Source organism: Pomacea canaliculata, linkage group LG1, assembly GCF_003073045.1.
Source record: "Pomacea canaliculata isolate SZHN2017 linkage group LG1, ASM307304v1, whole genome shotgun sequence".
NCBI classification, from domain to species: domain Eukaryota; kingdom Metazoa; phylum Mollusca; class Gastropoda; order Architaenioglossa; family Ampullariidae; genus Pomacea; species Pomacea canaliculata.
In genome coordinates this window covers 30949615-30974958 of record NC_037590.1, presented here as the reverse complement: position 1 = coordinate 30974958, position 25344 = coordinate 30949615, and the positions used below count along the sequence as shown (strand labels likewise).

The 25344-nt window shown below is 44.1% G+C and overlaps 1 protein-coding gene across 1 annotated transcript in view; it reads left to right on the top strand.

Moving 5' to 3' along the window:
- LOC112573499 (cGMP-dependent protein kinase 1-like) overlaps window positions 1-25344 on the top strand; it is a 117179-nt gene that overhangs the window by 41890 nt on the left and 49945 nt on the right.

Genomic DNA, 25344 nt, shown 5'->3' with positions numbered 1-25344 from the left:
ATAAAAGGCCTGCGTTTATCACGCTTGCTACCTTCATTTTGCTGACCGTCCGCTGACTGCAAGAAGCTCGGCAGATCCTGCGACTCCGATCACCAAGTCAACGACGACCATGTCAGCTCGAGGCAGCTCTTCAGGACGGGGACAGAGGATGCCTCTTCGGCTGTCTGTTTCCCAGGTGGTAAAAGCCATCAAAGAGATTTATCAAGAACAGGGGTATTCCCTGTACGCCGTCCATCGCCACTTGTGCCGCGACGGTCGCAAGTACTCGTTTCAACAATGAATTCGGCGCTGCAGAGAGCCATTAAAGCCGGACAGGTGAAGGAAACCACGGAAGGCCTCTTCAGACTTCGCAACATCAGCCAACCGGCCTCACAGGCCTCTTCCTTTGCGGCGACGCAGGCCTCCGCGAGCAGGGACAGCAGAGACAACCGTCCTTCTGCTGCAAGCACGACGACCGGGGGCAACAGGTGTATCCAGGCGTTTGCCATCGATTCAAACGAACCCGTCTCGTCGCTACAACAACCGACAGCGACGGCATATAAAGGGAGGAGCCCGCCGCCAGCGACGAGTCGTCAGCTGAGGACGACTTCAACGCCCCGCAGTGAGTCGATGTCTGGTGCTGATGGCAGGGGAGCAGACATTGCACAACCGGTGGCTGGACGTGACGCAATTTGATAAGATATATTTTATATATTTTTAGTACCTGCATTTTATATATATTTATATTTTAGTAGCGCAACCTGAAGTTGTGAACATTTTATCATGAAAATTCTGCAGTCATCCAGTTTCTTGAAGAGACACCAGGACAATTTTTTTCAATGCTTTTCCTTTGCAAAATAACTTTTAAGGTTCAGAGCAGTGACATTTGCTTGAAATCCCAACTCTGAAGTGATATTATTAATATATTTTAGTACCTGGGTAGTGCAGCCTGAAGATTGACCATTGACCTTTCCAAATCAACTTTAGTTTTGAGCATAAAATTACCTGGAAATAAAATAGATTTTTGAGCTACAGAAAATGCTTGATCACTGGAGAGACACGAGGTCAAAAGCGTCTGGTCACTTCTTCTTCTTCTTCTTCTTCTTCTTCTTTCTTCTTTCTTTCTTTCTTTCTTCTTCTTTCTTCTTTCTTTCTTCTTCTTTCTTCTTCTTCTCTTTCTTCTCTTTTTCTTTCTTTTTCTTTTCTTCTTTCTTTCTTTTCTTTCTTCTTCTCTTTCTTTCTTCTCTTCTTCTTCTTTCTTTCTTTTCTTCTTCTCTTTTCTTCTTTTTTTTTCTGTTCTTCTTCTTTTTCTTCTTCTTTCTTCTTTTTTTTTTTTCTTCTTCTCTTCTTTCTTCTTCTTTTTTTCTTTCTTCTTTCTTTTTTTTCTTTCTTCTTTCTTTTTTTTTCTTTCTTTTCTTCTTTTTTTCTTTCTTTCTTCTTCTTTTTTCTTCTTCTTTTTCTTTCTTCTTCTTCTTTTTTCTTTCTTTTTTCTTCTTCTTCTTTCTTTCTTCTTTCTTCTTTCTTCTTCTTTCTTCTTTTTTTCTTTTTTCTTCTTCTTCTTCTTTCTTTCTTCTTCTTTCTTTCTTCTTTCTTCTTTTTCTTTCTTTCTTCTTCTTTTTTCTTCTTTCTTCTTCTTTCTTCTCTTCTTCTTCTTCTTCTTCTTCTTCTTTTTTTTTTCTTCTTTCTTCTTCTTCTTTCTTTCTTCTTTCTTCTTCTTCTTTCTTCTTCTTCTTTCTTTTCTTTTTTTTTTCTTTTCTTCTTCTTTTTTTCTTCTTCTTCTTTCTTCTTTCTCTTCTTCTTTCTTTCTTCTTCTTTTCTTCTTTCTTTCTTTCTTCTTCTTTTCTTCTTTCTTTCTTTTCTTCTTCTTTCTTCTTCTTCTTCTTTCTTCTTCTTTCTTCTTTCTTTCTTCTTTTCTTTCTTTCTTTTCTTCTTTCTTCTTCTTCTTTCTTTTTTTCTTCTTTCTTCTTCTTTCTTCTTCTTCTTTCTTGTTCTTCTTTCTTCTTCTTTCTTCTTCTTTCTTCTTCTTCTTTCTTTCTTCTTCTTCTTCTTTCTTCTTCTTCTTCTTTTCTTTTTTCTGTTCTTTTTGCTATTCCGCCACCTGTTACAAGAAGATGAAAAATGCATTTTATCGGAAGCCTTTGTCGAATTCCAGATGCTTTCTTCTTTTTCAGCAATTGTCTTTATCCAGACCCAGCTAGATAAATAAATCTTGTGTTGGTTTGGAAGGGTGGGGCATCATTGGGGAGTTCGACACCGTGAAATGTGTGGCGTGTGGTATCTCGTAGGATGCTCGAGTAGCGGTAGGTAACTCTCCACCACAAAGACAACGAATCAAAAACACAGTTATCTACCTTTATCAAGTTCTTTTGAGCGTGCAGAGGTCGATAGAGGGCTGGTTGAGGCTTCTGTGCGTATTTTGTTTTAGTCCTCAGATGTCTTTTGTTACATAAGTTTAAGGGTTCAGAGAAATGAGGGAGAGAGGGAGGGCTCAGACACAACAGCTGTCTTTATCGTCGAGATCAATTCACTTCTGGCCATAGGAGGTTGTGATCTGGACCAGCGATGAGGAAAAAAAGAAAAAAAATAAACTTTGTCAAATATTTATTTTATTCATAAAGAAACTTTGCCAAAGAGGATGTGTGGAGACGTGTCGAAAGTTTAAGTGAGAGTTACTTTTTCTTTGAGTGTAAAGGCTTAGTTTCCTTCTACCATAAGCAAAAGTTTGTCAAGAACCTCATTTAATGAAAATATCAATAATAATGCATAAGAACCAGTATTTCGACCTCAACACGAACTGTCGTTGAATTAAAATATTAAGTAGCTTTGAATAGTAGTTTACAAACACGAATACATTACAGAAAAAAGGTCTTGTATTGGAGAGAAAAATCCTAGTTCTCGGTCAATCTAACCCCATATGAATGTTTTGTAAAATACCCTCCTTACTCGTTCGATGAGAGAAAGGTTTAGTATTTTTGTTTGTTTACGTGCTATCGTATGAACGGCGCACACGCACGATGTGGGGCTGCTGTGCACTTTCTTTCAATTAATTGACGTTTCACTGTGCGTGCATCTTTGTCTCGTGCAGTCGACGTCTCGCGCTGCATGATATATTGCCGGTGCTCACCACTCTGACCTAGGTAGATAAGCACGTCCTCCATCATGCAAGTAGAGTTTCTGTGAGAGAAGGCGGAGAAAGAAAACCTTCCTCTCTTCCTCTTCCTACTCCCCACCAACCTACATATCCTCTCTCCCTTTCTATACCCGCCACCTACAGACTATTGAAGCATTTAAATGTTCACTGAAAACGCACCTCCTCCAACCTTTACTCATTACACCAGTTCCCACAATGTTAGTCCATTTTTAAACCCTTCCCCTCTTTTCCACTTATTGCTGCTTCCCTGTTCGTCTTCCTTTAGAAAAAACACGACACTATTAATCCTTGTTACTTGGTTCCTCTTTGCGTTTTCTGTATTTGTCTTATTCATCATCGGTACCGTTGTTTATCCGTTCGTAGCTCATATGTTGTTTGTCTGTTCTTCAGTCGGGGATATGTTTCCCATGTCTCGTTCTTGTTCTTAAGCGCTAAGAGCATGCTCCTTAAGAGTGTGAGTATGCGCTATACAAATTTTGCGCTTATTATTAATAACCCTAACCCTGACTTTTTGATATATGATATTACAGCGTACAGCTGATACTTACAGACTTATGTAGTCATTTCGAGCACTCTTTGGGGAAAGGACAAAGGAACTGTACATGCTTTATTACTCCGTTATGAGGTAGAGACACATTTTCTTTCAAGTAAACAAGTCAATGATGAACAGAAGCTCAGACAAGCCAGAACTTGAAGAAAACAATGGCTAGACTAAAGAAAAGAAGACATGAATATGCAGACATTATATTCTCATCTGTCAACATACTCAGAGACAATATGATGACAATGTAGTGATGTCGGCGCACAGGGAGATAGGACAGCAAGAGAGCACAGAGATGAGGAGGTACTTAGTCAACAAGATGAAGAGCTAGCGTATCAAGGAGATGAAGAGCCAGTGAGATAAAGTTCTGACAGGACGTATTGAGGTGCGTGACAACAAGACGGACGATGACGGGAGAGTCAGTGAGGCAGGAGACGTGTACTAAGCATACAAGCTGTGAGATAAGAGGATGACATGACATATCGATGTGGACACAGTACACACTGATACGACACTCAAACAAGTTCAATGATACTGGAAAAAAAGATAGAAAAACAAAGACTGAATAAGCGCTTACACTAACCCATGCTCACGTTTCCTCCGTCTGTGAGGCAGACACGGAGGAAGATCAGAACAGGTCAAGGCCGAGAGTCAGCTGATCAAACGAGAGAGAGAGAGCGGTGAAGTCGAGTGTCATCGCCGTACACCGGGGGATCGGGGGAACGAGGCGTTCGATTCCTCGCCAGGCTGGCCTCCGACACAAAAAATGTCGTTTGACTGCACGCCCCGCTGCACGTGGTCACGTCGCGCGATTATATCTTTCGATTATTTTGCAACGAGGCGATAGCGGGACTTATTTATTTACACGCACCGCTGGAAATCAGACATCAAGAAACGCGTTACGACAATTGTGGCAGAACTGTCAGTCCTGTAGCCGTCTGCTACAACGATGGGTCGACATGGGATAAAATGTATCCTATCCTCCTCCGCTGTGGATGGAATGTACAAGAAAGAGAGATGCTACATAAGGAGGGAGCGGTAGTTGGATGAGATCAGAGGGTGAGACAGTTTCGAGACAGGAATGCAATTTTTGTCTAAAGAACTTGATATCGCTGACAACCTAGATTGGGTTTGTCGGTTATGTCTGCAATAAAACCTTGACTTATTTTTTCCTTTTCTGTTTTTCCGAACCACTGGCTGTAAGGTTGCAAGAGCGGATGTAGGAACTCTTTGTTGTATCCTCTAAAAGTGAAGTGCATCTTGAACGATGTTCTTGCCTGTCCCTGACTCATAACAAATAACACATGACAAAGAAGTAGTAAGAGTGAATAGTATTTTTTAATGTGAAAACAAAACACTCAAGATTTTATAATTTTCCTGGTTTTCTTTATCAAAGAAGTCCCAAGAGTATGAATCATACGCTGAGCTAGACAGTTGAGAGTTATATATTTTGAATTAATGTAATAAAAGTGGAGAGAATAGCGTCATCGTGCTAAAAATAGTAACATCGTGGAGGAGTTCTTGCCTCCGTTCGAAAACATTTTGTAGACATCGGGAATTTTATAGCAGACCTTAGTATATGGGAGAAAAAAATAAAGTATTACCCTAGTGATGTATGAGCCGGATGAAATTTACCTGTACTGGAATCAAAGTGTGTGTGGGTGCGAGCGCATTTATTATACAGAAAAAGATGATCAAGCGCCTGATACTTAGGTGTGAATTGGAAGAAAGCGAAATCCTAGAAAGTGAAAAGCACTGTTGGATATACACTTGTGTTTCGAGAGAAAACTTTTCAGAAACAGCTGTCCAAAATTTCTTTGTGGGCGGCGACATAAATGACGGTGCCGCCCTGTGAGTCGACAGAAGATGACAACTTATTATGATACCGCTCACGAATGACGGATCCTACCTGACAGCAAACAGGTAGACAAGATGAGATATTTAAAAAAAGAAGCTGTTAAACAAGTGAACGAATTTAGAGGTTCTACGTGCGGCGCGAGAGAAACAGAAGATGACTGTCTTATTTTTGTCATCTTCTGTAGAGGAGAGTTAGGATGGTTATGAAAGTTTACAGAGCTCCGCCACTCTGACGGTGTTGCTTACACAAGTATAAACAAATCTGAGGGTTGTAAACTTGTAAACATAAACTGGTAAGGTACGCACTTCAGGCCGAAATTTGACATGACAGAATGTATATCATAGTGTCTGTGTGTGTGTGAGAGAGAGAGTGAGGTGGAGGAGGAGAAGTAGAGTTTAGACAATTAATATCATCGTGATGATTTTGCCCGCGTTTGACCCACGAAAAAAAAACTCGGAAATGAGAATTTAAAACATAACGAGCACGCCTACTCTTGTAGACAACAAACTCCGGTGCAGCTGCCTGCAGCTGAGTAAACACACACAAAAAATAAAAACTTGAAAACTTGTCCAGACTCGACATGTGTCAGGGTGTTCCTCATTCTCTGTCCACCTCCAAAACACTTATTATGACGTCAGCAGGTAGTTTTGCATTCAGAAAATGTCTGATTTTTTTGTGTTTGGAACATTTTATTCGTGTTCCTTCATGGCTGACTACTTTTCCTAGCTTGAAAATATCAGGGTTCTTTGTGTTGTTTTTATTTCTTTTCTTCAGATGCACTGAGATAGCGGGGATTGGTGTGGGGTGTGGTGGCAGAAAATTAATAATCTTAATGAGTTTTAAAATATGAAGGAGAGAAGGTGGAGTGAAGACATCCGGCCGAGAAGGCATCGTTAGGGTAAAGACATTTTTACTTTACAACGTCAGATGTACCCGACTGCATTTCTATTGGACACCAGGCTTTTCTTTGTCTGCAGCTTGTTGTTGTTGTTGTTGTTGTTGTTGTTGTTGTTGTTGTTGTTGTTGTTGTTGTTGTTGTTGTTGTTGTTGAGGGCTATAGTTGGTAGTTGGTGGTATAGGTGGTAGTTGGTTGGCTGCGACGACAGTGATGTCGATGCGGCCTTTAAATAAAAACAAAAACAAAAACAACAAAACGTCTTGCTGGTGTTTTTACCGGCAGACAATAGGCTTTGATGGAGTAGGTGCAGAATTTCCCTTTTAATGCTAAAAAGAAAATCCTAAGAACATCTGTTAGAGTCCCCCTTTATCAAAGGTATCGGTTGCAAAGGTGGGCTTTGAGCGTTGGCCTTTAGAAGATGACCCGATGACGGTGCGAGTGAGGATGCTGGCGAGATAATGGCAGCAGATGGCTCTGTTTGTGATGAAGCTTTTCCGTAGACTTGCTCAGCCGACACTGGTTGCAGGCATTCCATCTTATCTTCCTCCCAAGGTAAAAAGCTCAGGGCAAGAAGTTTTCTTATCTGAGACAAGGTATCTGGCTGTGACAGGAAAGTCTTTTTGTGGTACAGAGCGGAATTCGTGTCCGTACTTTGCGCTCATTATCAGCAAGAGATACTGCACATCGTACATCATGGGTTCATGAGTTACGACATAAAAGCATTGTCCGTAGCGATGCTACATAAATCTATGTAACGTCCTGATTGCAGAATCTTTTGATGGTGGTGTCAATGGTGTAGAAGCAGCTTTAGCGCAAAAATTTCCTTAAGCTTGACATGTCTTGCGTTCATTGCTCCAGGACTGACCAGGTAAAACAAGATGGAGTTGTTCCCAGGCAAAGAAGACGCAGTCTTTGTTTTCTGAAACCACGGACAAGTGTAGGTATATTTTTACTGGTCATTCGTGGCATCTGTACAGGCTAGTAGTCTCAACCGTCTTAAGAGCTTTCGCAATACAAATTAGTGAAGTGTTGGTGTCAATAAGAAAATGAGTTTCCTGAGGAGAAGATTCTTTACAAGATCACACCACAGCGGGGGATTTTTATCTCTAACTTTAATTCCAGCCTTTTTCCCTAATTCTACTCCGGCTGCATAGTAGTGAGCGATACTCTACCTGCAGCACACCTTGGGGGCCCTCACCTGGCCAAACACCCAGCGCGTCTCTCCATCGTGGCTGACTTGAAAAAAGAAATCTGGCGAGGGTGAGTATGGGGGGAAAGGTGGTTAGGGATGATGTGAGCAAAGGCAGACAATGGTCTGGACTATACACGACAACACTTTCCCACTCCGTATCTCGCTACACCCCACAAACCGCACGTTACACCCTGTCCTGATGGTCGAGGACGGCGGATGGGAGGGATCGAGGTGTTGAGGGAGATGATGAAGGGTACTGCCTATCCCCTGTCTGCGCCAAGTGTTAGCTAATTTCTCACTAACTACAAACCTTCATTGACCTGGCACATTTTTTGGAGGAAAATGAGGTCAGCGTGGTAGACGGTGTGAGATAGTTTGGACATGAGCCAGAGAAGAGGGGCGAGTTAGACTGGGGCGACAACCCGTCTGAGGGGGACGTAACTCCTAATTTCCGGTGAAGTGATTTGTTTTCGGCGCCATTAACTGTTAGGAAGGTCCGTCAGAATACGGGGCATGTGAAAGACACCCTGAGAAGCGTTTTGTAGCATCCTAAGCGCTGCAGCAGGTACACCACTCCAAAGCTGCCGTCAAACACCGATGTAGGTGAAAGCCAACTTTTAAATACTTAATTCGAGAAAGGAGAGCTCAGTGATGAACTCCGTTTGCCATAATTTAAAGCGGGTTAGTCGGTCACCGTCATCACCTTCATCTTTGAAGTGGGTTTGTAACGAGTAGCAGGAAATGTCAAAAACATGGACGCTGACAGGTAAATGTCCCTCCTCAAAAGTAAGCCCACTTCTCTGCCTCTAACTTTAGCACGTGAGAGAATGGAAGAAAGTAGGTGACCAAACAGTGGGAGACAACTAAATGCATCCTCTTGTTTCCTGCTCTTAGTTTTGATCTGTTATTAGTTGTTCCACACCATGTCAGGTTCCTGCCACCCTTAGTCCTCCCTTCATTCCACCCCGTCAAAGCCCTCAAGTCATCAGTGTGGTGCGAGTTAACCACCACCTGGCCTGGCCACCTGGCTGCATAAATAAATCCTCCTCCCTTGTTCTCTGAACAAGCCGAAGATGGCACAAGTCCCAGACAGGGCTGACCTCTGAACCCTTAATGTCAGTAGTCGTCATCCATTGTGCGGTTCACAGACGTTAGAAACATTTCAGTTAACAATTATTTATCCAATTATTTTCAAGTTCTGTCTGCAGTGATTGATGGAAGAAGCTTTCCGAAAAAGTAGTAGTAACTGTGCAGCTGAGGACAAGTAACAGCCCATTCGAGGATGAAATGGATGAAACCCCTCTGCGATCTTGACCCCAAATCTCAGTGCCTAAAAATGTAGACACGTGTTTATGTGATGTTTTGATCGCGCTTGTCGACTAGAGACTATAGAAGAAAAAAACTTTGAAGTTCAGCGCTAATACAGAGCTTTGCTATCTACAGAAATAACAAACAAAAGAAAAAAAGAAACTGCGCATACACAGCAAGAATTCGATTAAAATGTTTGATCATCCCTTGGCGCATGCGCAAACCGGTAACAGACATGCTCCGGTCTCTCACTCCAGGTAGGGTGGGCGTGCTAGTCACGTGACCTGACTCAGTAATCCATTAGAACTGTGTCCATGAATATTCTGGTGGTCGAGAATGTTGTGGCCGCACGTTTAGCTTCTGTTTCGGGAAGAAGAGGGCGCGGACTTGTGTTCCAAACAGGATCTGGTCAGTGAAGCGAGTTCCAGAGAGTCGCGATGACTTCGATGACCCCGCTGACCGGGGGAGTGAGCGATGAGCCTGGCCGACCACAGCTGGTGTCCCGTTGTAATTGCGTCCTTCAGGAAGCTGGCAATGGGGGGATAGGGAGCGAATCTTGAAGCCCCCTGATCGCAGTTTCTCGGCGTCGACGGGACGTCTGCACATTCCCGTAATTGGTGGAAAAGAAGCAGAACCGATTGGTGTCCGTGTCTACTGTCTGGGCGCAAGTGTTTGTAGAATGGAGGGATGTGAGTGGAACTTTCAAGTGCTGACTTTCTTTTATAACAGAAAGGACAAAGTGCCGCCTGTAAGAACTGTTGACATTGTATAAAAGAGACAAACAGTAACATCAGGTTGTCACCACACTCGCATCTACTTTACCACGCACACAGCCAGACTTTGGCATGTTCATTCCCACTACACAGACAAGTCTTCTCCATGTACAGGGACTGTTTTCTCGAATATCAACAAATACATTACAACAGCAACAACCAAGAAACAATATATCCTGTCGTGAAATTATTTAGCCAAAGCTCAATTTTAAATTACAGCATTTAAACGCACTTAAAAGGCAGTTCAAACCCCAGTCATGACAAAGCATAAGGTGTGGGAGGAGAGACTTTAGAAAGGTTTTCCTACGGCCCAAAATTGTTTTATTGCCTCAAACGTGGAATGACTTTAACAGAACATCCTTTTCACTGCCCTTACTTCCCCCAAAGTGGCATGAGGGCCACTGCTGGAATTCCAGTCGTAGGAGGTCATGACAGATAACCCATCGAGTAAACACAATTTTACCAATTATCTCCATTGACATTTTGCGTATTTCCTGCCTGCCAGAAAAAAAACTGTAATTAAAACCAGCATTTTTCGGATATTTTATTAAGCTGCGTTTCGGCATAAACGGGTATTTTCTTGAACAGAAAAAAAATAATGGAAAATATTATTACTGTTTCCGCTGTGTGTGTTCGTATTTGACAGAAACTGTCTAATCAGATACTTGGGCTTTGAAATATGACTTGAGGTTAGGTGAACCTTTTCACTGAAGCTGGGAATAATTTAGGCTCACAGCGACTTTTTAGTACCCAACACCCGCCAGCAGGAGGTCCTCGTCCAACCTTGCAGTCACGTGACCTGGTCGCGCACGAAGCCTTTGACGGATGTTGATGCAGGTCTCGTGTTTCGGTAAACACCTCGTGAGACGTAGCTCTTGCAGGTTAAAAGGTCGCACGTGCGGAACCACCCACTCGCGTCGCTGCACCTCTCGAAGGGTTGGGACGTCAGTTTGTTTGCAGCAGCTGACAAGACGACGGGTCAGCAGACAGGACGAGCCACACTTCGCCGCAACAGCTGCACACAAGCATCCCTCACAGGCCGGTAGTTACTACGCGAGGGTAAGTCTTTGCCCTGAGGAAACAGGGAACTCAAGGACAAGCGTCTTCAGTTGTTTCAAAAATTATAAAGAGGTGTACAGAACCCGCAGATGTTCTTTAAACCCGGAGACAGGGTGGTAAAGATGCTCTGTGGGTAAAGAAACATGAAATAATGGCCACGGGGTCTGAGACATCGTTTTATAACTTTGGAAACAAACCGCTTTTCCCCGAGTTTTCACTTTCCTCCTGGTGGTAAGTCTTACTCTCGCTTTCATACCTACGGCCCCTGATCAGATATAGGGCCGAACCTTTCCGCATCATCTCCACGCAGGGATGTCTTTAGAGCCGGGGTTCACCTGCTGAGGCCTGTCTTGCAAAGGGTGGGAAGGGGGTCAGAGACGATGATAGAGCTGAGTCTAGCAGACGTAACCAGGGGGTGGGTTTAAGTGTGGGGAGTGGGTGGAAGGTATCGTACCTGAGAGACTACCTGAGTTCTTAAGACCGTAAATCACGTGAAAGCTGTCGAGGTCATTAGCATGGAGTTAGTTCAGTTCACTGGTCTGAAAATTGGACGGCAAGGGTCGTCCTCAGAGCACGAGGTCGCGACTCCCTACCGGGAGCCTTTGTTTCCCCTTCGGCAGTAAAACTGTTTATTGGACTCGGGCTGGTTCTCGCCAAGCTGAGGATTTAAGAGGTGATAGGGGTGAAGGCCGAGGGTGAAACGATAAACATGATACCATAAGGTAATGATGCTGACAAAGCGACAAAATATCTTGTTTACTCTTCCGATTCTCACGCGGATTGTTTACCTTTCTCTCTCACTCGCGCGTTCACACACACTACACACATACACGTTCGCCACCTGTGTGTATCTTGTATGAGTTGTTCACTTTGCCGCACTGATGTCACGTGCGTACGTTCCACGTGAGATTGGGTGTTCCCTCCCTCAGCTTGATTTCTTGGGTTCCAGAAGCACACGTTTCGTTGTCCCCAAGCTGAAGTCGCCGATAGGGAGCGTGGTGGTTTCTGATCCGATCCAACATGGTTTGTCATGTACCTATAGTCCTAACCCTGACCATTATACTCGTGTAAGCGTCCATCTCTCCAAGTGAACCACACTGTAAATCGGACTGGTAGTGAAAACAGTCGCTGGACCCTGGCCGGCACTTCCATGGTGGAAAGTCTTCGCCTTCTGATGCCGTGCTAGCATCGAGAGTTTCGAGGGGTTAACTCCTTTAGCCTTTATCTTTCCCAAGATTTCCCCAGGCAGTGGTTGGCTATGATTGTGGTGTTAAAAATGTTATTGGGCATGAAAATGTTGCTTATGGTCTTATGCAAGTCTATATCAGAGTGGTTGGGACATGTTTAGATCTTTGACATTACAGTAAAGATTAAAGATGGATAAATATTAGATGAACCTACTTTTCCATTTTAAGACGTCTGTATCTACCGCTTCCCTTAAAGGATAATAATAATAAAAAAACCACACAGACAAACAAGCAAACAGACAGCAGACAGACACAAATTTCTTAGAACGTGAGAAGTTGGAATCACTCGAACTTTTGAACTCGGCACCATGAACAGTCATGACGAATGTGTCTGGTGTTCTAGCATTGCAGTCACGTGCGAAGTACATTTAAGGAGCAATGATTTAAAGCATATCATGTGACCTACAACATAAATTCTGCAAGCAGAGATCGAGACTGGGGTCACGAGTGATAACTAATATATTACTGAAAGAAATGTTTCAGCGATACTGGACCTCGAGGTAGAAGAGCTATAACATAATCTTGCGGTATGGGACAAAATAAAAAAATTGCCAAGAAATCATGGAATCCCACCATGACAAAAAACCAGCATTATTTGCCACCAATGCGGATTGTGCAGTTTGCTTCACGACTTCTATTAACGGACTTACTGCTCGAAACACAGACAAAAATGACCACTTCATTGCTGTACGCCATCTTGTCAAAGGCAGGTTTGCGGTGGAACATATTTGGCATTGTCATGGAGATAGGATGAGGGCGAATCGTCGCTCGACTTTCCCCTGGCATGCAAAGCATGGACGAAAAAAAGTAACTGGAGATAACACAGAAATTCCAAGGTGAAGTCCTGGGAGAACCGGATACCCACCCACAGCTGGGGAACTCGCTGTCCGTTGACTCGATTTCTGAAGACTCGGCCAAACTCCACCAAAATCCTCCACTTGGACCGCCTCAGTGTCCTCATCAGGACTAGGAATGTGGGTGTATACATTCGTACACGCCAAAGCATCAATTAAGTCCAACCTTCTTATCTTTTCTCCTTCGCTCACCCCATTATCTTGTTAACTGCTCGAGAGAACGGGCACCATTCAGTTCCAGGGTAACAAAAACATATTAAAAGTAGATAAGCCATCAAGACCGGGGTGTTGTGTTTCTGAGAGATATATGCTGAAGTGTAACATTCTCAGACTTGGATAATTTCAAATAAAACGCGTTATCTTACGGTGCACGGGGCTGTTAAATGCGGTTAATGTGTTATTCCTGCTCCCTGTGGAGGACATTCTGCAGAAACCATACCAACTCAATATTGCATAAGAATACATATTTAAATTAAATATTCACCGAATCCTCAGGTTTTATTTTCTGGTGGATGTGTATCTACCGATTTTACAGCCTGTATAGTTCCAGTGTCTTCCTGTGGACTCCACCATTCCAGCTTAATATGTCTTGTCAGAACTCGTTTCGCTTGACTGATCACAAACAGTTGCCGGTGGTGGGCTCAATACAACTGAAGACAAACCAGCCAAAGTACGCCAATCAGCCCGTTATTATTTCCATGGCGAAGGAAATGCTTGGCAGCCGAGCTCATAAGCAACTGTCCAGGTCCGGCCACATGTTGGAAGGAAGGTTGAGGGTGGGTTGTCTGAGCCCATTTATTTACAGACACAACTTTCAACCTGCTGCAATTCCGCTGTGTGGCAGGAGGGCCTACAGCCCCGCCAACAGCTAAGGGAGGGTGTCAAAAAAAGATGGAGGGATTATAGCCTCCTTGATGAAGGGGTGACTTGTGCCACTGTTTAATTTGGCACAAAGCACGGGGCCTGCTGCCTGCCTGTGAGGCCAGACCTACCTACCACGCTCGCTCGTTAATTCTCCAAATGAAACTGGCGGACTCCGAGTTTGGCAGAAAGTTCAAGGCACGATTTACATTAGGAAGTAAAAAAAAAAATGTTCAGACTCTCCACAACTTTTTTTAGGCTTAGTGTATTTTGTTTGTTTGTTTTGAAGTTAGCTAGTTTTTGTTTTCGCATTCCTTCTTTGCTTTGTTCCTAAGGAAGGTTATTAAAAGGGGGATAATTTCCAGTCCAAATCTTCAATCTAGTGCTTTGTGAATAATTATTATTGTTGCTACTGTTGTCTTAGAGTTTTTGAATTGTCGATTCTACTTGTGTTCATTTTTGGCTGTAAGGTTAATACTATGTCAAACATTAGCGGTCAATGATAATACATTCGTAATTCATTATAGTGTTTCATTAATTAGACATAATTAAACAATGATTTATAGTGATTTATGACCAGAGGATGTGTTGATATTCAAGACATATTGCGAGATAAAGAATTGAATTTAAAGACAGAGAGCATCGAAGATGAAGAGGAGCGGGAAAAGAGGATGAAGAAGAGAATGTGAAACCTGTGTGTGGAGGTGGGTGGAGGAGGGTAGATAAACAGAGAGATAGAAAAATATATTACTTACGGTATCGTTCCCTCATATAATCATAGTAAATTTCACAGTATTCGGGAGCAATAAATTCTCTGTGAGAGAGAGAGAGAAAGAAAGAAGTTGAAGAGAGGGTAAGATTGAGTTGTTGCAAACATACCGGTGAGGTCAGTCACCCAAAGATTATTTTCTGTTATCTTTATTCCTTGCCAAAATAAAGTTATCAGTAATGTACTCGTCTGTAGCCCTCCTGAAGGATGAAAATATACACATGCAGCCATCAGTGCAGGGTAAAGAGGAGTCCGGCACTTCGTTCAAAAGTGTTCATGCCCGGCGTTTACCGTCTATCAATCAGCTTGCCGCTTGTCGCCTCCATCTCCGTACATCACGATGCAGCCCGTCACTCATCGCAGTGTATCTCACATTCACGGAGGAGAAATACCGATGCCTAGCATTTTGTTTGCTTGGTAGTATAGCAGAGAGATGTTGGTTCGATGTCTGACCACCCCGCAGCATTTGAGGAAAAAGGGGGATAACTGTTTCATCAGGGACAGTAAATGTGATGGGTGGTCTTATCTTGCGTGTCTTTGAAACTCGTATGACCACAAAATGTAAAACTCTACTTTTGTTTTTAATAGCAGTAAATACATTGGTGGTTTGATGTATTGACAGGAATACCTGGATATAGGGTAATAGGGCATTGTGTTCTGAAATCACACCAGCCTCTCCCATGCTCAAAACTCACCTGTCACTAATCACCTGCGGGTTCCAAAAGCAAAGAAAGACATGGTTTGCCGCCACGAGTTCTTCAAGCTGCTTGGCAATAAAGTCGAGGCCTGGGTTGTCTGTTAAAACAGGAAACAGCTTTCTATCGCTACTTTCTGCATCCTGATAATTCAATCGTTTTTGTCTCTCTGACACTTTACAGGATGAGAAATGTTTCCTTCCATTTTCTCTATGATTATGTTGTGTGTGTGTGTGTGTGAAAAGTAAGAAAATATATTAGTCAAAGCTATTTTTGCTCATACAATTAGTAAATTCTACAATGTATGTGTGTGAGAGAAGAGAAGCAGAGACAGGAAGAGCGGTTCGGTGGGTGGTAAGCAATTCAGTGGTGGTAACTTGCCAAAGAACACCAATGAACACTTGCATTCTTATTCTTCGGCGATTACATCGTAGCCTGGTGTTGGCTTTCTGTGAACGATTCCATGTAATAAAAAAGTATTTATTTTTACACATGAATTTGTTCTCAGCCTGACACTAATGCACAAACCTGAATTTTTATCACCAGGGTCACATATCAAACTGATAAACCGACCCGCCCGCAGTTTCTTTCACTTCTGTCCATTTTTACTACTACTTCTCCTCATTATTGTGGAGTCTGTTTCATAATTCACTTGCCATCGGCATGGATCTGAGGTCCGCCTTCAAAACACAAGGAAGAGCTTTTGTCCAGTTGTGTGAGTCAAGACAATCACGTGTTTATTCACGCGATAAAAGCAGTTTAACGATCCTTTCTCTGGAGAAAGAAATAGAGAGGGAGATAGAAAAAGAAAGAAGAAAAAGACAGAGAGGAGGCTAGCGAGCGAGAAGGAGATGGCATGATAGGGAAATTCTAGAGAAAAGAGGAAAAGAGGAAACATTGTCTTTGTGCGCCACAGTTCGTCACACATTCGTGCTTCTTGTGTTTGGACGTCACATCGTCACATCCTCACATCTTCTCGTCATCGCACCTCACAGAGTCCCACTTTTCACAGTCAAACCTCAATTATTTACATTTTCTATAATCACACCTCACACTTTTAGTCCAACCTCACACATTCACATTTTTAATAGTAGAACATCGCACATTTGCATTTCTCAAAGTCGCACTTAATTTAGAACAAAATCCTCGACATCGTTGTCGAACTTCATTCTCGGCGGCTCAGTCAATATTTGCTGTTTACATTTTCATTTGCTAGACGAAGAAAAAAATACTTCAAGTATAGGAATCGATCGCTGGAATTTCCTTTTCACAAACGTTCTCTCTCCTCTCTTTCATTCTCTCCGGGCCACTTCATTTGATGAAGAGATATGGCCGTTCCTTTCTCCACCCACCCGTCAGGGCCGTAAATGTGTTTTCATCGTCGTGCAAGACAGGCCCGGGTGGCCAGCAGCTGTGTTTATCTAGTTGTTTCATCTGGACTAGTCCCAATTAACATCAACAACAATAATAAATACATTATTTGTATATCACGCTTGTAACGATCGTGCTCATAGTGCTTGAGACAAGAACGAGACATGGATCACATACGAAGGACGGAAGGACGAACAACAGTACTGATGACTAAGAAAAGACAAATATATAAAACGCAAAGAGGAGTCAGGTACAAGAAGTAAGAGTGTGGCAGTTCAGGAAAATGAGTAGGCAAGTGAAAAAAGGAGAAAAGGAGAGAGCTTGAAAAAAGGGGAAGCAATCTGTGGACTGTTGTTAGGAGCAATGCTCAAGGAATCATCACTTACCTGCTGGTACCGGTGTATGTGTGCATGCGTTTGTTTGTGTGTATTATAAGGACTCTGATGGTCTTCTACACTTCTCGACTCCCCTTTCTAAGTAGAATAGTCCCCATCCATAGCAAGGTTAGAGACTCAATAAACCTCTAGCCTTCCAATTCTCAGGTTTACTTGCTTTAAATTCTTAGCCAGGAGAAGTCCCAGCCTCAAGTCTAAGTCTAGGATTGTCTTAAGCTATATCTCGGTTTATGCATCAGACCCCAAGAAGGGGAACCGAGCAGTATTTTGCCTTGCCTGGAATGTAGAGGAAGGCAAGAAAACGAATCACCTGTGTCGTTTGTCACTGGGAGCAAAAGTCGGCTGCAGCTAATTGACTCCACCCACTCCTCCAGCTCCCCCCGTTCCCATCTCCCCCCCCCCCCCCCCCGCTGATATTTCCACACGTGTCTGCGAAGTGTAGCGTTCCTGGGATGGGACTTGGTGCTGACTAAATAATTGTCAAGATGCTGGCAGAGAAACTAGTGCTTCTCCCTCCCTTATCGCCTCCTCATTTTTTTAAGTGTCCGTCTTCACTAACGCGAAAGAATTAATGCAATCGTACGTCTAAATTGGGGCGCGGCGCTCTTCCCTCTAATATATGTCAGCTCCTGGCTGGGAGAACCAGTTTCTGATCATGCCCTGGACCTCACCCAGGGTGGGGGAGATCAGCGGAGGTGTAAAAAAAGAGCGGGGAGACAGTTCGAAAGTTCTCGCAGGTAAAAGGAGGGGAGTAGAGAACGGGGCGGGAGGCTGGGAGGATCTGTGGATTGAAGAGAAGCTTTATTTTTGAAGCGTCAAGGGTGGTGGTGGTGGGGCTGGGATTGGGTAAGGGGGATTGAAATAAGATGTAGGAAGGCCAGGTAAGAAGTTTGTTTTTCGTGATGAATGTTGACCTGCCGTTCATCTTGTTCGTTGAGCACCTCTGTACCTTCGCATCATTAACGAGCAGCTCACTCTTACGGAAAACCGCAGACGTGATTTTCTGGGAGACACGCCATGGGGCTGCTATAAAAAAATATTTTAAAATTCTGCTGATTTTTTTTTTCGGTAGTTTGTTGCGTAAATGGTGCTAATCAATCACGGATGTTCTCTAGACTGATGCGACTGAACAGAAAAAAACTCTTGAGAAGGTCGTGTGGAGCCAGTTCTCAGGGTGCAGTCTGGAACCTGCACAGCATAGGCGCTGTTTAACTTGATGGTCGAGATTGCACGAATATTTGTGTCTTTCCGTGCTTAAAAGTGCATGTACCATCCGATTTTCCAGGGACATTTATGAGAAAGTTTGGGTAGGAAAAAAGCCACCCTGAGTGACGTCACTATAACCGATGGAGCTGATATCCAGACGATTAAAGCACTGGCGTCTAAGGTGCTGGCATGCACACTAGTCGCTCTGATACCCGTATTACGCAGCATACTCATCCGGTTGATCCAGCTGTTGACTTTTTTTTTTTTAAAGAGTTTGAGAAGGAAAGGCAACGAAGCAGAAGCGACGAGCAGTGCCGTCTGTAAAACGCTAGCCTTAAAATCAGCACGGTTGCTATAACCATCTCTGCTCAATAACGGAATGGTTATGAGGCTATAACCTTTACCAATAACCAAAGGGGTTCTGATGATCTCCACTGAGCACTTTTGAGTACGATAATATGTAATGTACGGTCGCTCTAGCTTAAAATGTCCCCCCCGCCAGATTTCTCTCCACACCGTGTTTGTACGCACCTTGATGTAAATAAAATATTTTCTGACATAGTAATGATGTTGAGTATTAAAATATAATATATTTTATGAGATAGTTATGGTGTTAAAATGCACTCCATCCCCCAAACAAACACAGGGCTGCAGTATTGTCTGGGTATTTCACCTCCTAACGGCTCTCCCCTAGATGCACGTCACAATCTATTTTTAGCAAGCACGAACTTTACGACACAGCCACCATGCTGCTTTTGTAAATAGCTGTTTTGCTTCTTACAGAAAACACGGTTTTTGAGCTTCTTTTCCTTTCTGTAGCGACCTATAATACGTGTATTGATTTGTTTTCTCCCAACCAATTACCTGGTGTTTACGTTAATAACAAGTCAGTGACTGTCATTGACTGCTGCCACCAGTCACCACGCGATGCTTTGCCGTCCTGTCATCCCAGCATCCTTGGCGTCCGTGACAGAAGGTAAAGATCGTCTGCTAAACCTGATTGTAAATTGTCTGCTGACCCTCGTCCTAATTCAAACCCAAGACCAATGTCTTGTGAATCGTATACTTGTACTGCTTATTCCGTGACCATTCCACTTACCCTTCGCAGACCCATTCTTGTGCGCCCTTCATTTCTCGGGTTGCCCTAAAAATCTGAAATTAAAACTGAAAGCTATGCAGAACAACAAAAATTTCTGGGCTGGATGGATAGCAAAATCAAGTCACAAAGCTTTATTGTCGATGCGACTGTAAGTGAGCAATCGCTAAAACGAATCTGGAGTCAGCATTTGTCATTTAAGTCCAGTAGGTCGACAAGCGCCATACAAATCAACCCATCATCATTATCATCATCATCGTCGTCGTCATCATCATTCTTTTGTTATTGCACTTGCCATTCCCTTTAAGCTTCGCTAGTCCTGCGTGCTACCTGTATCGGCAGATATCAAGGCGCTGTGCCGGGTGAGGGTGAGGCTGGGAGGGTGAGACGAAACTGCACGCGCGTTGCATGCTGGCACACGCGCATCGGCGGGGAGGAAGCCACGCCTGCAGTCGCGGGGCGCAATGCTTGACAATTTACGAGGGAAACCAAGAGCATAATCTGGAAGTGTCAGTCGTTTGAAGGGAGAGAGAGCTAGAGTGGCCTTCTTGTCGTAAAGTTCGTGGGAGACCGTGCGCTGGATGACGTTTCATGTGTGTGTTCGAATCGGCAACTCCCTCCTTCCCCGAGGACCATGTCACGTGGAGACACCCCCTCCTCCGAACATGGCGTACGCTGTTGCTATGGATACCTTGTCGCCAACATCGCTATCGCATCTAGCCTAACCGGAAAGAAGTGTCGTCTAGCTCGAGGGTAATTCTAGCCTGGGCATGGGCTATCCAGGGTTTGCGTGTAGACGTCATCTACCTCTTCACTTCCATCTGCAGTGACAGCGCCACCTGCAACGTTTTCTAAGGATAACACGTTTCTCATCTTTGGTGCCAGACTAAAAAAATAAGGAAACAAAAGAAGAAAATCCATTCCAGAATTCTCTTTTTGGAGTTAGTTTGTGGACTTTAAAGATGGCGTAGATCGATAGGAGTGTAGTCAGGTAAGACATTGGTGAACTCGATTACGTCATTGCCAAGAAAGCTTCTGCATGTTCACACCTGTCCATACCTGCTCACTTACAATCAGTTTCGACACAGGGCCACGGCCTGTAATTTCTTGTGAAAGATATTTGCACCTGAAGACTGTATTTTTTCAAGCCGAACTTAACGAAAGGTGTCGTTAGTGTCCAGTTTCTCCGCACCTGAAAAAATCCCAGAAAAACAGACCTGGCTTAGAACACCAGTCTCAGAATTCTGAGCAAGGTTTCTAAGTTATCACCGGCGATCGCAGTGTGTGCTTTGGTCCTTCCCTGGCTGGTAGCATGCGCGCAGTGCAGGCGTTCGTATGGCTACTCTCGTCGCGAGCAGCAGGAAGCGAACTTCAAATGTAGAGCACACAAGGCTAAGTACCGCCATCACCCTCTCCCTACCTCCCTCCAACTCCTTGCCCCCCTTCCCCTTCGGGCGCCGGCGTGGCACGCGCGTTATCAACCGGTTCTCCGCCATAATGAGTGTTGATGTTTTTACTGACGACAGTCAACAGTCTTCACAGGGGGGAGAAAAACTGGACTGGGGATTCGTGGTGTACGTGGGAGCTGAGAACCGGTGTTGTGATGTCGGGGGAAGAAGGTTCCATTCTTAAGTGTATGCAAAGTTGTTTTCATTAACGTCGACGACCGTCTGTAACTGCGCCGTGCTGCAGGTCCGGTTCGCTCGACCATATAAAGAAGCGGTTATTTAACGTCGCCGTGTGCTGCTCAAGGGAACACAACTCGGGAGGAGAGCGACAAGGGTTGTCTACCTTAGGATCAGCTGTCTGGAGGATCAGGAAGATGTACGACTTGACTGTGGGAAGCAGGTAGGAGAGTAACTATGAACAAGTATGTGAGAGCTCCTGCCGCCTGTTCTTGTGAATGAAACACTACTTCATCTGGAGTTATCTGCAGATCACGTGATAATATTCTTGATGTTGTGGCCACCTGCTAATATTGTCTGGATGGTCAGGTGTTGATGCTCACTTGGATGGTAGTTTTTTTTCACCCTTGGATTAACGTGGCCTTCACTCGAGCATCAGCCTCTCTTGAGAATGAGAGGAGACAGCTGAACTGCTAATTAACAATCTCTCAGGATTCTCCGTGTGTCAAGGGAAGAAGATCAGTTTTTTTTTCACCAGCTTGTGTTTCAGATGAAGACGGATTTAGAGAAGCTGAATGCTGAAGCTGATTGTGTCTTTCGGTAGTACAAGTTTTCTCCTGTTACCGAGAAACCGGACAAAGGTATTATTTATGTGTTCGATTTTTCTTTCTTTCCTTCTTTTTTTGAGCGAGTGGGAGCGGAAAGAACACAAGCGTTGTGAGAGTGTAAAGTTTCAAAGGAACACTCCAGACATTCTGTGAAGTAACATTCCTCTCTCTCTCCCGCCCTGCAGCCGCAGCTTTGTACCGCACTGCTCGCAGTTCATGAATGGCAGTGTGGGAAAAAGTAAGAGATGATAGAGTGAGTTCAGTCGGTACCCTCACGCCTGCAAACATCGGAACGCAAACACGGTTGGCGATCTTCTCTTGTTGTCGGTAACTGCACTTCCTTCCACTTTCATCCTCCGCGCATGTTGTTGTGACGTGGAGCAATAACTACGACGATGTTCCGGAGGAGCACTGCTGCGTGCTGAGAAAGAGGAAGGGGGAAACCAGGCAGGTGTAGTCGGGGATTCCCCGTGGAAGTCACACCATAAATAAGGTGTACGGGGGCGTGAAGCTACCTAGTAGTTCGCCATTCCCGCGGATACCAATCATTAGCCGTTGGCACTACCTGAGTCTTAATTCTAAGAGTTTACTCTACAACACACCTGTCAGGAAACAGTGTGGGAGACGCATGCAAGGTTCGGATTATCTTAGAGACGAGTCACAGGTGTGCATCGTCGACCTCTCTCACGCGCATCTTGCCAGAGATCAAAGGGAAGAAGGTAACGATCTGTAGGAGTGTGGCATTTTGAAAGTGTGTGGGAGCACCTCAGAATAAATCTGTTTTCGAATGAGTTATTTTTTTTTATTGAAAATAACGCTGGAGGAAAAGTGTCCGATTACTTCACAGCTTTCATTCAAGTGTGGAAATCCGGGTGAACACTATTCCTTGAAGTAAATTCGGGAAAGTACAAGTTCAACGACCTACAGGTGTGTTTGTGATTCACGCGCGTGAGGTGGAGCTCAGTTAGTGCGTGGAGATATCGTCGACAGGAATGATTCTATCTTTAGTTCATTCAGGAACCCGAAGGATAAAAGCGAGGGGCTTCTCTGGCTTTTGGATGACACGACCGTACATCAGGGTGTCTGTTAAGGTATCGTTTATCTTTCTTGTACAGCTCTACATACAACGTTCAGCCCCTCCCGTTGTAGGTCTTCGTCAGTTGTTGAACACTGTGTGTGAACGTTCAGTTGAAGAGAGAGAGAGTTGAGGAGGTTCTTATGAGGATCAGGACGACAATGTGGGATCACTGGAGGACGTTGATGTGATTCTGGTTGTGAAGAATTTGAAGATGATGGTGATGCCCCGCGAGTAGGAGTCTGGTTCAACCATGGGCACTCTGAGGGACCTGCAGCTGGCCCTGCAGGAGAAGATCGAGGAGCTGCGTCAGCGAGATGAGCTCATTGACGAGCTAGAGGCAGAGCTGGACGAGAAGGATGCTCTCATCCGAAAGTTGCAGATCGAGCTGGACAAGTACCGGTCTGTCCTCATCTCCCCAGGTAGCCCCCGCACACGACAAGGCCTAGCGACGACTCGGTCCCCCGCAGCCCCTTTACCAACCACGTTGGCAACCACACCAGCAGCAATCCTACCACACCCACACCCGTCACTATCACTGCCGCCACCGCTTCCACCACCAGTACCATCACCAGATCAACCACGGCGCCGCCACCCACCACTTGAACACCAGCACCTGCGGGTCGGAGCTGAGACCTAAGCGGACTGCCATTTCTGCCGAGCCTGCCAGCATCCATTCCATGCACACTTTGCCGTTTCCGGCCAAACGGGTGGCGAAAAGCCCAGCGTAAGTATCATAATTATCCTTTAAACAATGCAGGGCTGGCAATTGTCCGAACTCTTTACCTGCGACTGACCCCGATGAACAGCATCCCGACATCTGTGATGCCAGAGCTTAATTAATTACTACTCAACGCTAAGGACTACACCGTGGAGTGATGGGTGAGGAACGCGAGGGCAACTAGAATACGGGTGGAGAGGCAGGCAACGTGGGCAAGCTTGAAAATAAAAGATGAGGGTCGAGGCCGTCCGTTAGAGCTGATAGAGTCACGATCGTGCTTGCTCAAATATTTGCTGAAGTTTGCTTTTTTTTTTTTTGAACGTTGATATCCCACATTAAGCCTCTTTCGTCAAAGAGTTCCTCTTGAGTTTCCTGGCGGTCCGTTTCCTCTTTATCTCCTGACACTCTCCCCACAGGCACTTGCCGAACGCCAGCCGTTATCTAGACGCCGTAGGTAGGTTTATCTTGTAAACGATTTCGTTTTTAAAATTCTTGTACGTCCTCGGCGACATCGACAGAGGCGAGGGAAAGAAGAAGAGAGAAGCGGATAGACGAAAGGAGAGAATGTTGGGGAGAGAGGGATGGGAGCAGAATGAGACGCGTGTATGGTGTGGAAGATAGGGAGAGACAAACATGAAGAGTACAGAGTACTGACCTACAAGTATACATGTACATTAATACACCTGTTTACCCTGTCTGTGTGAACATTACACCCATCACATCTATCCAGTGCTATGTAACAGCAGTCCCAGACTTTGTGACCCAAGATACCTCATTACAAGATGTAATGCTCTCGTAATGTCAATGCAATGCTAACAACAAGAACACTTCTGACGGATTTTCTTGCTTTTCAGAAAAAATAACCGTCAGTGATGATCAATAAAGAGCATAGGTCTTGGCTTCAGTGATGCTTCTGATGCCTGCTCTTTGTTTCCCGGATATCGTGTAAAGATAGTGTATCGTTTAATGTTTGGTTTGACATTAACAAAGGTCATGTCTGCACTTAGTTTATTTCTGCCATTTCCTTTATCTTGGGGAGGACTACAACATTTACGAGGCAGTTCCATACTTTACTTATTCCATCTATTTGATGTAGTCGGAACATTCATATTATTTTGGTGAGAACTGCCCTGCACACTCTGTACCATAAAGATGTGGACATGATGTAATTAACAGGACAGTTAATTGGATTCTGGCAAGACAGACCGGTTTGTAAAGGGAATATCACTAAATAAGGTTAATATAGTAACATTACATTAAATCGCCCATGAACTCTCTTTTTCTCCATTGTCTATCTCGGTTTTTTTTTTATCTCTTCCACATGCGCGTACACACACACAAACACACTCACAAAATTGCTCATAAATTATTTCGATTGGTCTGAGAAGACCCACTGTGCCGACTGTTGTGCCGGTAACTAGGCTTATACCTCAGAAGCATGCACAGTGGAGGGTTTAGGCGGAGAGAGAGAATATGAGAGGAAGGGCTGACAGCACTTCACTTTCTGCTGGAAATGTTTTCTGTGAAAACAGCAGCAGCTTGAACAGCAAGATCACATTGTTTCCATTCACTTCCTGTTTTTTCCACCCTTTGACATCGTAAACAGTTTACCATCGGTATTCCAAGCTGTCATGCTGAGTGAATTAAAGGTAAGCAGTGCTGACGTGGACACAAATGTTGTCGAACGTTTGATGAGTTGAGACTTAATGAGATAAAATGTAGGACAGAAAATAGCGGACACGTACTAAAATACAGAAAAATCTGTAGGCTCTCGTTAAAAACAAGCACAAAATCTGTCGACAGATGTGGTCTCTAGAATTTTGTGTTGCTAAAAGTAAAAAAAAAAAAATCCAGCCCAACTGATACCGCTATCACCTTCAGCATTTGCTTCAACCCGCATCAGGAGAAACTAATTTGTTCATGGAACACCTGCGCCACAGACTGTATATACACCCACGTCTGTGTTGAGTCCGGATTGTTTCTATATAATATCACACATTTTAGAAGGTAGGATAAGTACTTGGTTAATTTTACTTATACAAAAAGAAGAGATACAAAAACG